The following is a 13,989-nucleotide window of genomic DNA, read 5'->3' as shown; positions in this document are numbered from 1 at the left end:
GCTCAGTCCGCGCCGAGCCCGGCGGCATCAGCACAGTGCCTCTGCGTCGGCAGCATCCGCACTGGTGAGCGCGGGGCTGGCTCGGCCGCCTCCCTCCTCTGCGGGCTCCCCTGCAGCTGCTGGGGCAGAGCTCAGCGCTGGAAGGGGAGGGAGGGCCAAGCACCCTGGCTTGGGAAGGGAAGAGGGGGGTCGCATGGAAGGGGCCATGTGCTGGGTGGCGGGCTTTCCGGACCGGGGCGCTCTCCAGCTAGGAGCTGGACACTTGAGGGTCCCCTTCTGCTCGGCCTCAAGACCCTGGCCGGAGCCGTCTCCCTCCAGACGTGGGGAATGACTGCCCTGACGCAAGGGAAAAGTCGTGGGCCCGCTTCAAGACGTCTCGAACCTGCATAGGATCATTTTCCAACCAGTTTGGCTTCTTTATGGAGACCTCGCTGAGGGCTGGTGATGGCTGGTACGGGGAGTCTCAACCAGGGGCAAGGGCGCCCCAGGATGCCTTGACATCGGTTGTCTCCTGCCTCGGGATGCCTTGACATCCCTTTGAGGGTGCCTCACAGTTGTAGCACACGTAACAGGTGTGCTAACATGATTTGCAAGGTCAGCTCGGGGATTTCAAGTAGGAATTCGTAATGTTCAATCTGTTGTGGTCTTTCTGTTCTTTGCAGCAGAAGAATTTGCTCAGTTATTTTTCCTGTGGTAAAAAGCCAAGTGAAAACTAGGCACTGGCATTGTCTGAGGGGTGCCTTGGATTTATCAAGTGGGGCCTGGACCCTAAAAATATTGAGAACCACTGGTCCAGTGCAACGTTCAGGAGGCACAGGTAAAGCATTGTAGCACTTTCAGAGGCCAAAGAGAGAATGGCTTTATCAGATGGGAACTAGCTTGTATTTTGAGTCTGGCTATGCTTATGAATACTATTTTGTATCTCTTTTTTGTCTCTGTTTTCTTCCTCTTTTTTTCCTAAGAAGAAGAGATGAGAGAGCTGCTTTTCAAGGGAAGTACTAGATTGAGAAAGTAAACTTATAATGCTTGGTTCAATACTGTTAAATTCATTTTTGTTTTGTTTTTTAGTGTTGTCAGTTCTAAAGTCAATCTTTTGATGCTACCCGAATTTTGTTTTTATGGTAGCTTTCTACCAAAAATGTCTAGCTTTCTTATATAACATCCAGCTAAATGATTACAATTAATGTGCCTTCCAAAATGTATCTCTACGTATATAGCACTGTAATTTGCCTGAGGTGGCCAAGTGTCACTGTGTGATATCAGACAGGAAGTGACTGGAGGCTAGCATTGGCCTAAAAATGCTCACCAGACTAGTTCCATGTCTCTAGACTTTTTTTTTCTTTTACAACTGTGTGCAGAGAACAAAAATATAGGAACTAAATGTAGGCATAGATTAAAGAAGGAAATAATGGTTCTCCCAGATAACACAAACTATGAGGGGATCTTGCCCTTTTCTGTTTCCCTGATGATACTATTGCACTGTTTTAAATAGCATTCTGGTTTTTTTTTCAAAGTGCTATTCAGTCTTACTGCTTCCATTATTCCTATTTTGCAGATGGAAAAATTTGAGGCAGGCTTCCTTTAGTTATCCATTTCTTATGATGCCCTGTATCTAAGGAGTGGTAGGATTAATGTCACTAATTATTAAGTGACTATGCTTTCCAGGGACATAGCCTTTGTATAATGCTATGGATAGGTGAGAGAACCTGAATCATTTCAAGATGGAGTTTGAATTTTAGGGAAAAAATAATCTGATAGGACTGAAGTGTTCTTGAATTACTAACCAGTCCTTGTAACTGGTGGAATCCAAGATTTGCAATCCTCACTTCAGGCTGATAGGTTTTGGCTGTGTGCTGGAGGGGTCTGGCAATTTTGTGCTTCTGGGTTTCTGCTAGTTGCCTGTAAGGATCAGAATAGAATCATCCATGTCCCACCTCCCCCTCCAAATGTATTTATTTATTTATTTATTTGCGGGGAAGAGGGGGTTGAAGATTGGGAGGGCTTCTCAACATTGGCCATAGAGCAGGTGTGGACTGGGATGCACTGGTGGTTCTGGCAATACTTAGAAACTTCTTGGGTATCTCTCAGGGGGGTCTTGCCCTGCCATTCATGGTCAAAGTGGTGCTCAGATTTGGGATGAAGAAGGAATTCTCTGCTTCCAGATCAGAATAGCAATGATTTGGGGAGTGCGGTGGAAGAAGGGTTCCCTATCCTTGGTGTGACCCTCTTCCTATGAGTGTATACTAACCCAGTGATCCCTCTGCAACATTCTCCCATCTTTAGGAGTTAGTGTCCTTTCCTCCATTCACCAATATTTGATCTTATAATTTTCTAAAGGTAATTTCTCAGCTTGAAATTGATATCAGTACAATTGCATACAAAATCACATGCCATATCACTCACACTTGAAGATTATCATTATCAGTTATATGGTTAGGCTTCCTGCTGTTAGCTTTTTTGACTGTAATTAGTGTACTGTTGCCATGGGGGAGGTCATTTACTACTGTTACTGATACTTCTATACCCATACTTCTGTGTATTGTGTATATTTCAGATTTTTTGCAGGAGGGTAGGGCACTAGCATGAAAAAGAGAGAAGACCTTGGTGAGGCAAAGGTGTAACACATTTAACAACAGATAAAGTCTGGTCTAGAAAGAGAAATACTGGTTGCTATACCCAAGTAATTTCTTTATGCTTTATGGTACAAAAATAACGGAAGTGAGGATGTTGAAGGAAGAGGGGGAAGGAGAGAAATAGTTCTATAATACATTACTATATAAGAGAAGCCCTTGCACTGTTTATGGCTTGGAATGAAGTTGGGAGTGGGGGAGAGAGGAAAAGAATCCATAAAAATGAAAAGCTGGAAGTGACCTCAACATACCATCTAAACCAAGTCACAGCTCGGAGGCAAGATCAAGAATACCTTTACCATTCCCAGCAGAGGACTGTCTAGCTTGTTTTTTAAAAACACCAGTGAAGGAGAGTCAACAACCTTCATGTTTGTGTTTTAGTATCTTTGTGGTTGGAACTATTTTCCCAGTATTAAAACAATATCTTCACTGCAAATTAAGAAATCCTCCTTCTCCTATGCTGAAGGGATATGGTAAACAAATTGATCATTGTCCTCCTTTTAACAATTTCTTGTATGTTGGAAAAACTTCTCTCTCCTCAGTTTCCTTTTTTTATACTGGAAATAAATTTGACTTTTCATCTTCAGTCATCTTTAGATTTATACATTAGGAAATGTACATTCAATCTAGTACCTCCATCGTGAAGTACTAGAAAAATGCACATCAGCCTATTTTAATGTGCGTTAACAAAAGCACACAGGTTTTTTTGTGATGCTTTAATGTGCATTAAAGCACATGTGTAGACATGCCCTGTATTTCTCTTGATTGGTCCTGGGTACAACTGCAAACTGCGTCCAACTGGAGGGTCTGGTAGCAATGTGGTGGAGCTTCTTGCGGTGAGGTAGGTTCTATAAAATGCCACAATGTTGCCAGCCTCTAGAGGAAGGTGAGTATAGGGTTCCTCAAAACCCTAGCCTCCACTGCCTTTGGGTACTCTCGGGTTGGAGAAAGGGGTTGTCAACCAGGGGTAAGTGTACCCCTGGGGGTACTTTGATAGGTGTCAGGGGGTACATGGGGGCGGGTGGCGACAGAGCGCTGCCACCCTGCACCGCTGCCTCACAGGAGAGCAGGGCTGCACAGATGCTGCGTTGCTGCTGCTCCATGGCTTGTCATGCCCCTGCTCCATGTCCAGCCGCTCCCCCTCTTCCCCCACCCCCCCAGCTCTGTGTCTGGCTACTCCTCACCCTACCCTCCTGGGGTTACACTTACTAAAAAGGGGGCCGCTGGGGATACGCTTAGGTAAAAAAAGGCTGAAACCCCCTGATTTAACTTATTCTGCCCTTGGTTTCACCTGTGTGGGGCCTTGGATTAGTCCCATTGTTTAAAGTTACTTTTACGTATCTGGCCACAATTAACCTTTTTTTTTTCAGCCTGAAACAAAGGACACCTTTGAATACTGCAGCCTTTTCTGCATTGCTCATTAGGTGCTTTCTTATCTCATTAGATCTGTAGATCCCTAACAAAAAAAAAAAGAATAATACCTGACTGAGTTTACATAAGCCTGATTAGGAAAGAATACTCCAAGCACCATGGGCCATGTCATCCCTAGTTACACTTACACATGACATGAGAAAGGATGACAAGAATGTGCAACAGAACTGAAAATTTCCCCTTTGTGTTCAGGGGAATCCTTGCTATACAAGCCAGTCTTGTTGGTTGATTGGTTTCATACTTACTTTATGTAACTCTTTAACCAGTGGTCTGTGCAGACTACACGCTGCTGCTTGAAGTGTACAACTAGTAGAGTTTAACATTCTCATGGTGGTTTTACCTCCAAGTATGGGGGGAGGGGAAGAAGATGGTGTTTTTGTATGTTTGGTCTGGAGTAGATCTGCTCTTGTCTCAAATTTAGTTTCAATTTGCTTCTCTGAAAATAACAAGAAATGCTTCTAGCAAAGATCACTTACTGTGTACTCTTGTGCTAGGCAAGAGGTTCTTCAGTGAGAGGTGGTTTTGAACAGAAGTGCAGTATTGGACCCAGTGGCTATGTTTTCAACCACATCAGCATCTTATAGTTATAAACCAGGGGCCAGAAATTGTTCTGTCTTTTAGAGTGGAATAGTGTGCATGTGCAGGTAGTGGAGGGGGATGGATAGAAAGGGAAGATTCATATTGTAAATGTGTCTTCCTACCCATAGGATTCTTGGCAGTTCAATATGCCTGTGCAGTTCATAGCATAAGGTGTAGACAGCCTCGATGGATTGCTTGTACTCTAGAATAGTCAAAACAAAATATTCCACTGTTCATACCATGTCCCTGCATTGAGCTTGTTGAGAGCATATGTGTAACTGTTGGAGTGTTTTCCAGGGCTAGTTAAGATGACTTTTTTAGTCCCTTTACAGTTGCTATAAAAGTTGTGGTAGAGCCCAGAATTGGGCCCTAAATGCAACATGCACTAATTCTAGTTGAATAGAACTACAGTATTGGCAAACAATCTCTTGTGATTATACTGTGATGGAATATGGTTTTTAAAATGTGTATCATCAGAAAACATATGCAAGAATACAAATGTTTCTCTTCTATTCTAGTTGCTTTAAGTTTTGTTAAAATATTCTGTCCTTTAAGCTATAAATTTTGGGGAGTGAAGGGGTTAGCACTGCAATGAGCCAAATTCTGACTGGTAACTGAATCTCCTGTTTCTACTTGTGTTTAAGATCTTCCTTGTTGTTTTTTTATTAGTGCTACCATATAACTGCAATAGTATTTCTATTGTACCTGCACACCTACAGTCACTTGATGCTATCAGTCTTATAGGAATTAATTAGGTAAATGCTGCTGTAGTCCTTTGAATTTATAAAGCACTGTGTATGTGTAAGCACTTGGCATGATTCCTTTGCCTTTGATTCATTATGACTCCAAACATGTAGTAATTGCTCAGAAATGCATGGACAGTGGTGTTTTATTGCTTATATTAGTTGTATCTACTTCATTGTTATTCTGTGATATGCATATTTATAATCTACTGGTATAGATAAGGACATAGTCCTCCTATGTGTCTAAACCTTGTTAGGCTCAGCGAACTCCTGAGAAAATGCCAGGTCTTCGCTTTTACTTGTTTTACACTATGGAATAATAAAAGAACAATTCTTTTGTTCAGAAGTGTAACTAAGGGAGTGGTTGGGGCAGCAGCCCCGGGTGCTACCTTTGTATGGGGGGTGGAAGGGTGCAAAAATAGCCATTGGCACAGTAGCAACCCATGCTGCCTTATGCATTGTGGTTTCTCCAGAGGCAGGGCTGCCCTGCTATGCCTCTGCTTCTGGTGCAAATAATTCAGAAAGACAGCAACAAGTCAACGTGGCTTTGACACTGGATTCCTATTTGAAGTTCTGGGTTTACTTCAACGTTTCTTGTGAACTAAGTGCAGGTGTTTGTAGACCTAACAGTGCCAGTATTGCACAGCAGCCTTAAAAGGGTCTCCTGGCACCCTCGCTGTGGCACCCTGGTAAAGAACTGCCGATCTATTCAAATTGCTTAATTTTCTGTCCTGTTTTTAATACTGCACAAAAGGATGGAATACCTAGCTTGTTCTTATGTGGGAACTGTCAGTTACTTGAGATGCATGATCAGAATGCTGGATGGGTGGCTTTGGCTGTATTTTATAATCATCTGAAGAAATAAATCAAAATGCCCTCAGAGTGGCATCGTGATGAACCAGTGTTTAGAAAAAGCCACTAGGATGGGTCTACTAGCCTCAGGACTTCCAGGTTATTTGAAGATTTCCTCTTCCAGAGCATTATTTTTAATATGGCAGTTCTGGTCAATGCCCATTGCAAGCAGGTCGACAAAAAAAAGAATGAATTGGGGAAGTCAAAGTGTGTATTAAAACTCTGTGTTAGTGTATCCTCTTTCTAATCCTACCAAAGAGGCTTAGGTAGGTGTGGCCATGAAAGTTGGATCCTTGGTGGAAAATAGTTATCAGTATTTGGGAAGAGAGCAAACAAGAAAAACTAAGGCTCTCTCTGCTTCGTGAGCTATGAAGCTGAAGACAACCGTGTTGTTTCAATCAAGGCACTGGTATAAGGGACACCAAACCAAACACAATTCATTCAGAAATTGTTCTCAGAATCCAACTACAGCTAGTACTCCAGCTTCCAATTCTCATGTGTTTTTCCTTTATATGAATGCCACATTTGTGGCACAGGGGGTGGTATTCAAGAACCATTTTGTTGTTAGCGCAAGATAAGAGACTATAAGACTGTCAGTAGTACTTCACCAGCTGTGCAGAACCTTCTTATTGGCCCATTAATCCTAGCAGGGCACAAGAAGTGATTCTGTGATTTAAATGAAAAATAAGAGCTGCTTAATGTGTTGTGTGCTCTACTTGAACATAGCTAGTAGGTTTTTCAACTCAAGTTACTGCTCATCTCTAATGTACAAAAACAGTAGGAAATAAAATAGAACAATTGAGTGTGGGTGAGTGGATGTGTGCGCCTTAGTAATAGGAAGATAAACATGGAATAAATGTGGTAAATGTATGGGGTATGTATAGGAGAGATTTGGAAAGCACTACTCAAGAGTGCACCAATAAAAGTTCATTTTGAACTGTTGTTGAACTCCTACAGAAATGTGGGCTAGTTGGCACAACTTTCAAAGACAATTAACATTCCAACAGGTCAGTGTCTCATTTACATTGTACTAGAGGCACCAGCTATTGGATTTTTTTTTTTTTTCTAGGCCTGCTTGTCTAGTTTTGCTTGTCAGCAGGGAAAGAGTTGACAAATGTGTAAGCTGTGCCTCTGAAAGAAAGGAGTATCATTAAAAACTGATATGTCTGGGGAACTACGTTTAAATTAGACCTGGTTTATGACTTGCTCTGAGAAGACAACATCCTTTCAGAGGTGACTGAATAACAAAGCTGTTGAGTGCTGAATTACTTGAATATAGGATGGAGGTTGGAAGAGCATGTAGAAGACCAGTAAAAGCTTAATGTTACTCAGGAAGGAAAAAAATGCCTTAAACCACTGCATGTGCCAGTCTTAAAGCAGATTGTCAGAAGGGATAAAACCAGAATTTTAGCTAATACTGGGCAAAAGGTAATATGCAGTGTTGTAAAGCTAAATTTGTGATACTCTTTTACTGTATGTCTCTGGGTTTCTAACTGGTACAGTTAGACTTGCACAAGAAAAATGTGCATTTCTACATGTTGGATTGGGTATCTTCCAACATGAGGAAGAATTTTCTTTAACTGTAAACCAAAATCTTTTTTTCAGCTTCCTTCACCCCCTTTCTGGCTTCAGTAAGAGCTGCTTGGTCTGCTTGGATGTTATGAACGTGAGATGTTAGGACACCTCCCAAGTAGAATGTACACCAGCAGGGTCCCAGTGACTAGAATATGACTTTGCTTACATGTAACTTTGAGAATCGATGAATAACCTAAGGAATGAAAGTTTGCAGTTCCATTGGCTCCTGGGTATAATGGAGAACCTGATTTTCTAGACAGTCAGGAAATGACTACTTCAAAATATGAAATGCCTTCTCTAAACAACCTGTGGCTCCTGGGTTCATATAACCCCTCTCTTCTTTTAAGTTCTAAAACCCCTAAAAACAGTTCAAACAATTAATGCTGTGTTCTGATAATTCAAAGATCAGAGTTCAAAAACAAATAGTTTTGATGTTGTGCATAATATGAACTCAATTAACTTCAAAACTAGCTGTTTGCCGTTCACAGCAGCTTCTAAAAATACACCATACGTAACCTTAGCCAACTTTCTGATGTCTTATGAAAAGATAATTGTCAGTCTTCTATTAAAATACACAATAAATGTCAACTTGTCAGTATGGTAAAAGACATCTGTTCAAGTTGGTTAGAACAAGTTAATATTGTATAACATCTACTGCATTAGCAGTCTCCAGATATAATGATTACATCCATACAGTATTTATTGTGTTCATAACAAAAAAAGTAATCTCACTTGATTAATGTTTCCAAGTTGCAAAACAAATATTTAAGTTTGCATCAACATTTCTTTTCCTTAAGTCAGGTTTTATGTAATAGCAAGACATGAATGCATTCTTATGACTGCATTCTAATCTACTGACAGACAAAGGAATGGTTGGACAATTAGCAGATCTGACTGGGTGAGCTTTCGTCAGTATTGCCTACTCTATATACAGTATGGAAAGCTACTGAAAGATATTGTAGCATTATAAAAAACTTTGAGACAGATTATTCTTTTTCAGTAAAGGTTTTCTTGCATTTCATTACATGCATCTAGTATCAGCTATTATTATTGGAAGGCTATTGAACTAGCCAGCCTACTGGTCTGATCTAGTATGCTGATCCTTATGGTTTTCTGGCAAACCTGTTCCAATTTGCAAGAAAAAAAAAGTGTGTTAGTTGATATCTGCACAGCGTATCTTGAGTTACTTGTGATAGCAGGAAAAATATCCAATGCATGCAGTTACAAATTAAAAGTTAAAATAAAATGAAAGCCCACCTTTGATAACTTTTTTGTAAAGCGTTGTAGGTTTTAAGATGAAGTGTCACTTGTAATGTTGGAGTTGTGGTCTGAGAATTACTGTATAGTATGGATTGGCTCATAGGGAAACTGAGTGTTATGGTTCAAAATGGATTTTACAGGTGTTTCCATCTTTTTTTTAAGACTTTCTTACATGACGATGCTGTATTATTTTCATATGTGATGGTATATAAGGATGGGAATTCTTGCATTGAAAGCTATGGAAATTTCACTTTTCTTCCTCCCCAGAAATCCCAGGGTATCTAAATCTTAAAACTACAGATGAGTGTTCTCTTAGTTTAGGCTATTAATGATTTGGTGCTCTCTTCTGTTCCAGATTTAGCTCCACTGTAGTGCATGTTGGGGCTTACCATCTCTTTGAATTGAACAGAAAAATTCAAATTAACCTTCCAAGCTTGAAGCTAGTTCTTTGTAGGAAAAGGACAACTTTTTCCCTTCTAATTGTGAAAGGTTAATTCTGCATGGAGGTGGAATAACTAGTTCACAAAAACTAATATTTTGCAGAGTGTATTTATTAGGTTGTCTCTGCTACTAAATGTTCTTGTTTCAACTGTTGTATTTTTGACAGATTAGTTTAAATAAGAAGCCTCTTATTGTTAGACACAGTTGTTGTGTGTGAGGTCTTTTGTTTTTGCTTGTACTTAAGGCTGACTAGCCCAACCCATTCAGTAGCCAGATGTTACAGAAAGTTGCATGTGGTTGCAATCCTGTTGCAACACAGGCCATTTGTAATCTTGCTGTGTATCATGGGAAGGCTATTTATGGTTGTGATTAACAGAAGTTTCTGTCATGGGAGGATGACAGTATGGTACAGATCCTCTAACAGGTAAATTTGGACTTAATACTTGGATTTATTTTAGGATTTAGTTCCCTTGTATTAAAAGGGGAGATGTGGGACTAGCTATTTACATTTTACTATTTATACAAATGTTTTCATGACTCTCTAAATTTCAATGAAACTTGTTTGTCTATTTTTACATGGCTTCCTGTGGTGGTTTGAACCCAGACATCCTAGTGTTGGGCTGGTGCCTGACTACCAGAAAATGAAGGTTATTGACAAACAGAAAGCAAAAGTACCTGTGCTGTGTCAATAGTCCGATATGCATGTTTTTGCATCCAAATCAATTGAAGTGCAGAAAGTAAACAATTGCATATGCTGGGAAGCATAATTTTGATTCTAATAAAATATTCTTTTGGCTTTAATTGCTGATTCCTTACTAGAAGATCATATTGAAAGAATTCCTTACTTCTGATAACTTGGTTGTAGTTAGCAACCATCAATTCTTCTGGTATGTGGTATGTACATGAGAGGTCACCAGGACCTTTGACACATATGTCTAGGTAGAAGTATGGAGGAGTGGAGGCTTCCAAGACCTTCCATCCCTATTTTTAAGTCATTAAGACAGAATCCAAAGGCCAGACTAAAGTCCAAACATTTGGTGCCTTGATGGCTGTAATATGCACATCCCAGAATCAAACACAGGTCCCTCAGGTGGCAAACAAGGAGTCTACCATTAAACCACAAGTTTTTTGTGTAACAAAATGCATATTTTGCCTATTGAGCACTTCACCTCAGTGCCCAAATTATTTAATGTTGTTTCATGTTTTCAGTTGTGTAGTATTTGGATGTAATATTTGTTTAGACCAATCTGACCCAAGAATAAGAGTTTTTTCTTTAAAATTCCAAGAGGAACTTTTAATGTTACTCAAATAAGCTTCAAGCCTGTGTGTACAAAAATATCTTATCAATATAAATACCCTCCTTTGATCCTCTCCCTTCCTTCCTACTCCCTCTTCCTCCCCCCACCCCCCTTCAAAAAGGAAAAAGCAAACCTTTATGTTGTTTTCCCATATTACTAATTCATTACAAGATTTTCCTGGAAGATCAAATCTTCTGTCTGAAGCAGACCAGAAGTATTTTACACACAAGGGGAAAGGTATGATAATATGTAGTGTTGCACTGGGGTATGAATGACCAGACTTCTGAGACTAAAATAACTCAAATCCACCCAAGCATTAAAAAGAGGCTTAGGGTCATTACGCTTATTTACTACTTCTGCTATAGTAAGGATTCATAAACAGCTTGATGGAATTAGCAATCTGTATTCCATAAAGGTCAGAAGTTATCAACATTATTAACTTACTGGGTTTCTTTGACCACTGAGCATGGCAGTGTTTCCTTTTCTTTTGTGTGAGGTAATACCCAGCATTGATTTATCCTCATATTTTACTGCATGTGTTCTGTGTAGCACTCAGAGTATGCTGCAGACATTCTTTAAATATTCAAAATGTTAGAGGAGTTTGTACAAACTGTAGTTATTTCCCATTTATAATCATTATTTATACATTTTCTAGTTGACAAACCAATTTTGCTAATCATAATCCCCCCCCAATTGAAGCATGGTCTCTAAACTTTAAATTGACTTGTTAAATAGAATCATAAACCTTATTTGAAGTCAGGCTCATTCAGTTAGGGAACAGAAACATAGAATGACCGTATATTGGCATCTGATGAAGTGAACTTCAACCCACAAAAGCTTATGCTCACATCTATTTTATTTAGTCAGTCTTTAAAAGTTCATATCCACCGTGCCTTCTGTATACCACCAAAAACAGCATAGCATGAAAACATGACACGTTGATATGCATTGTTCATAATCCATAAACAAAAATGATTCTGGTAACTTAATTTTCAATATTAATTATTGACATTTTTCAATATTCATCTTCTTATGAGCAGTTTGTGAGCTTGGGTGGTGGGGAGGGGGAGGGGTAGTTTTCATCAAATAAATTATACACCTTACCCTGTTTCATTTCATCATATGCTACTGAAACATATGCTCATTTGACCTTCCTGCTGGGGTATTTTCCTGAGAAGTTGTGAAACAGGCAAGATGAAGCTGGATATCTCACTTAGGGCTTGTGCCCCTGGAGTGTCCGCTATTAATTTTCAAGTGTTTTTGTATTAGTATTTAATTTTCAGGGTTTTTTTCTTTGGTTTTTCCATTTATGGCCACACTCTACTTGTAGCACTTTATAGTGGGTGCATCTACACTGAAAGTTACTGCGCAGTACAGGTTCATGTCTACACATGCGCTCCCATACTGTGCAGTAACTATGGTGACTTATGCGGAGTTGGATGTAAATTTGCTCCCTGCATGATGCAGGGAGCAAATTTATACCCGGTTACTTACTGCACAGTAAGTCATGTGTAGATGCCTTACTACACAATAATACTATACGTGTGCTCTGACTTGGGAGTTACTTTATTCACAAGCTGGAGCACACAGTATTACTGCACAATAACACCTACACATTAAGACACCAGTCTAGAAGCCACTTACTATGCAGTAATGTACCACACAGTATATGCACAAGTAGACATGCCCAGTAGCCAGTAAAGGAAGACTCCTGATACTTAAAACAGATCAGGGCACTAACCTAGAAATAAATCTCACTCATTCCAAGCCCTGTGCCATACAGGGTACAGTGTGACAGACTGTATTAAATTTAAAGAATCCCCTTGCTTTATTTTTCATTACATTTTTAAAAAATCTTTTGGAAACAAGCACTTGCGTACCAGATTTTTTGCTGTTATACTATCTCTCTCTTAATAGATACTAGCTGTAACATATTTAAGATTGTGTAATTGCATATGGTTTAGTGATAGGGTTTATATCCTTATATAAGTCAATGGTAACTTTAAAAGAGCAAATAGGAAGGTAAAACAATGGCACATATTCTGGCACACACTTGAAACAGACCAAACTGGTTAGCTTTTAGGATCCTATATTCTGTTTCACAAGAAGATGCAAGTTGGATTTTGATCCCTAGGGTCCCAGCGCTTGCATAAAAACAGTTAAACTGAGAGCTCCTCAGGTAAAATGGAGGTCAAATACCATGAGCTGTCTAGGGGAAAAAGGGTGACCTGCACATTTTGTGGAAGGAGTCTGAAGAGTTTTGACCTTTCCCAGAACCAGGGGATGGTAAGCACCAAAGGGGGAATGACAAGAATCTAGTTTTTGTTGAAATGCTTTGGTTCTACCTAAGTAATGTTTTGCTGTGTAGGGTTTTTTTTGTTTTTATAAAGTATATTAATCACTACTCGGTGCTCTGGGAGGAAACATAACTTCAGGTACTGAATGTAAGTCAGGTCTCCTGAAATAACTGATTTTAGCACATAGGCAGCTCAAGGCTTGGTCTGAGATTGCAAGGATCATAGTAGTGGCTAGAAGCCCAAGATATGAAAGGAGGTAAACTCCAGAGAGACAATTAAGCAGTCAGTTACTGAAGGCCGGTGACTGACAGCTTAATTATCTAAATGGAATGTGCACTTAATGTATGTACACATGTAACAAGAAGCATTCAGAAAAAGAGTTAAAGGGCAAGGCAGGTCCCAAATCATCTGAGGTTGTTGGTTAACTGTTGTCCTTCCCCCACCTTTCCTCTATTTATACCTGTTTCCACATGGACTCAGTTGCTTTTCCTCATTTCAAAATTGTTACCTAAAAAATACCCTTCAGAGTTGGAAAATCTTGGTCATCCGTTAATTCTGGCAGGAATGTCTGCAAGTAATCTTCATTTTAAGATGAATACACAGACTTTTTTATTCTCTGTTAACATGAAGCAGATGAGCTTTATCTTGTTTTTTTGTGAAAGGAGGTAGAAAGCATGCTTCTTCCTACTATCTTGTGTGGCTGTGTTCTGTATAGCCTGAAGTTAAAGCAATTAGACTTGCAGATGTATGCTCTCAAATGTGTATTCATGCTAGGATGCATGTAAAAGATTTTTTTTTTTTTAGGTTTGGGGAAATTTTGTTTTTTGTTTGTTTTTGTTTAGTTTAATTTTGTTTGTGGAGGCAGGTTATTTTTAAACTAATG

General features: G+C 39.6%; 1 protein-coding gene across 2 annotated transcripts in view; it reads left to right on the top strand.

The window, feature by feature from the left end:
- The first annotated feature begins 11 nt into the window (after positions 1 to 11).
- Positions 12 to 13,989, top strand: part of STX11 (syntaxin 11) — a 23,214-nt gene continuing 9,236 nt past the window's right edge. Inside the window, exons 1-2 of one of the 2 annotated variants that reach the window (XM_019527602.1) lie at positions 12 to 64; positions 663 to 811. The gene's annotated coding sequence lies outside the window, so the exon portion shown is untranslated. Of the gene's footprint in view, positions 65 to 662; positions 818 to 13,989 lie in introns of both variants that reach the window. The other variant, XM_019527601.1, reaches the window with a different exon arrangement.

The sequence above is a fragment of the Gavialis gangeticus genome, unplaced genomic scaffold (assembly GCF_001723915.1).
Source record: "Gavialis gangeticus isolate Ggan-Ray unplaced genomic scaffold, GavGan_comp1, whole genome shotgun sequence".
Taxonomy (NCBI): domain Eukaryota; kingdom Metazoa; phylum Chordata; order Crocodylia; family Gavialidae; genus Gavialis; species Gavialis gangeticus.
Note: the sequence above shows the minus strand (reverse complement) of the source record. Positions and strands in the feature narration are given on the sequence as shown.